Genomic DNA, 2,382 nt, shown 5'->3' with positions numbered 1-2,382 from the left:
GTGAGTGTATGTGTGATTGCGTGCGGCTGGCTCCCTCCGAGCGCCGCGCCTGCCTTCAGCCGGCGTTGGAGGCTGATCTTAGCAGTAACGATGCCTCAGATCTGACTATTCCCTGCTAATGTGAGTCGTGCCTTTTTTTCCTCCCTGCCTGACACCCCAGGGAGATGTTTACAGTAATGAATTCAGTTGATAGCCATCTCTCTCTCCTCTCTCTCTCCCCTGGAGTCCCTCCCACATTTCTAGTTTAAAGAATGCTTGGAAGGCAGGGCTGCAACCTAAAGCTTTCCAAGAGGCAAAGTCAGACTAGGTTTTCTCTCTTCCTTTCTTTTTTTTTTTTTTTTTTTTTTTTTTTTTTTTGGCTCCCTCTCTTAACCCATTACTTGCTGATGGCAGCTCAGCGAGCTCCCTCCCTCCGCAATCCTCCCCGCCCCCGGCTCGCAGCGAGGGGCAGCAGCGGGCGGGCGGCGCTCCAGGAGTGCGCAGCCCCCACAGCGCGCCCCGCCTCGTCGGGAGCCGAGGCGGAGCGGAAGGAGGGTGTGGGGATCGCTGTGCTCCGTGGCGGGCGGCCTCAATCGTGCTGCTCGGGGGTCCTTGAGGGGGTATCGGAATGGAAGGCGGGGAGCAAACTGGTCAGCGACCTGCGGACATAGCCGGGAGATGCCCTCGGTAGCTAAAATCAAGGCTGCGCTCTCCGCCAACATGGCGATATTTCATGTTCTGCCGGCGCCGAGCCCGCCTCTCGCCCCTTTCCTTTCTGTTAATCTCCCTCCCGCTTGCGAACTTTTAGGTGGGCAACAGCAGCACTGGATAAATATAACACAGAATGAAAGTCTAGCCCTCGGGGAAGAGACAGAGCTCCTTCAGTATCCCGTCTGGTTTTCATGCTCAGCCAGGAAAGCTTTAAAACCACCGGGGAAACCACCTTTTGCCCCAGAGGGTTACCAACGCCCCCGTACTAATCCCTTCTGCAGCACTTCGTGTGTGTATATCAAGTTATATGGGCTTGTTTTGGGGTAACCCAGTTCCCTAGTAGGTTCTTACCTTGTCCTGACAAGCCCAGGTAGAAGAGTGTTTAACATCGAGAAGCACCCGGGCAATGCGATGCAGCCGTCAAGGTAGGATGTGGGGTGTGAAGATTTGCCTCAAATTCCTCCATTAGCAAAGAAAATGAATAGCATGGATTTGGCTGCGAGTTACTTTAAGAGAGAGAGGCTGGGAGGGGATGGAGGAGACCTGATCAATGCCATGTGTCCAGGAAACCGAAAAGGCAACCGAAATGCCTCGGGGTGTGCTTCCCCCTCACCTCCAGCTGATTTTAGCTCAGCCTTTTCGCTCCTTTCAGGAGCTGATTCACTCTCCATTGTCTCCGCACCTCCCTCTCCCTTCTGTAGGGGAGGGCTGACTCACTCCCAGCTTCAGAGGCGTTCCGAGCAGGCGGGTCGCAGGTCAGCCTGGCCCGGTGCTCAGCGCGTAACTTCGCCCCCGGGTCTCTGTCCTGCGGGGGAGTGGGAGGGCGTCGAGTGTTACAGCCCCCAGCCGAGCGTGCTGCTTCTCGGAGAGGGACTTGTGCCCTCACCTACGTGGACACGGGGAGGAAGTGCGAAAGTGGGAGCGCAGGTAGCTTGGCGTTCCGTAGGGGGCTCGGTGAGGGAAAAAAAATCTGAGGGGGAGACATCACCTCATCTCCTAGCTTCCCTGAGAGGAATTGCTGTCTCGGGGCTCCACGCCCCCGTTATGGAGCCTCCACGCTCCGAGTCCCTACGCAGGGCTCGGCCACCTGCACAGAGCGGGGCTGGCGCGGCTCAGAGCCGCGGGGCTAGTCGCTGTCCCCGGCAAAGAGACGGAATCTCTCTGAAGTCGAGTCTCTGCCTGCAGCTCCCAGCTGGTCCCGAGGGATGAAAGGAGCAGAAGCCCCGCTGGGTCCAAAGGCGAACGAGCAACCTTTTTAAAAAAGGTTGTCTTGGGTCCTCTTTGACTTTTCAAGACCTGTCTTCTTTTGCTGGATTTTTTTTTTTTTTAAGCTCTACATACTTTTATAGCACTTATATGTGTGTGATTTATGACTCTTTCCTGAAGCTGATGGAAAACCGGTGCATTTTCCCCTGAACGTTTCCTCATCCTCTCTTCACCCGTCCCTAGTATTACCTACCTGTCGCTATCCTAGGCAGAGATCTGGAAGAGCGCGCCTCTGTTGATCAGGACCATTTCTGCTCCCTGATGCCCTCCCCCTCCCCCCCCCCCCCCCATCCGACACCGAGCAAAGTGGAAATAGGAAAACTCCAGCAACGCTGCTGGCTGCTGTCCTGCCCTGGGGCTCACAGGGGTTGGGTGGGGTTCCACCTTCAGCCCACGCTTCGCATCAAAGATACTCAGGACGCACTT

The 2,382-nt window shown here is 56.1% G+C and overlaps 1 protein-coding gene and 1 long non-coding RNA gene across 2 annotated transcripts in view; one reads left to right on the top strand and one right to left on the bottom strand.

Annotated features, from left to right (window-relative positions):
- Positions 1-2,382, top strand: part of LOC146760773 (uncharacterized) — a 68,993-nt gene that overhangs the window by 39,674 nt on the left and 26,937 nt on the right. The window lies entirely within an intron of this gene.
- The window catches only part of FLRT2 (fibronectin leucine rich transmembrane protein 2), a 61,761-nt gene that overhangs the window by 59,187 nt on the left and 192 nt on the right, over positions 1-2,382 (bottom strand). The window lies entirely within an intron of this gene.

The sequence above is a fragment of the Coturnix japonica genome, chromosome 5 (genome assembly GCF_054131305.1).
Source record: "Coturnix japonica strain WE chromosome 5, WE-NBRP24, whole genome shotgun sequence".
NCBI classification, from domain to species: domain Eukaryota; kingdom Metazoa; phylum Chordata; class Aves; order Galliformes; family Phasianidae; genus Coturnix; species Coturnix japonica.
Note: the sequence above shows the minus strand (reverse complement) of the source record. Positions and strands in the feature narration are given on the sequence as shown.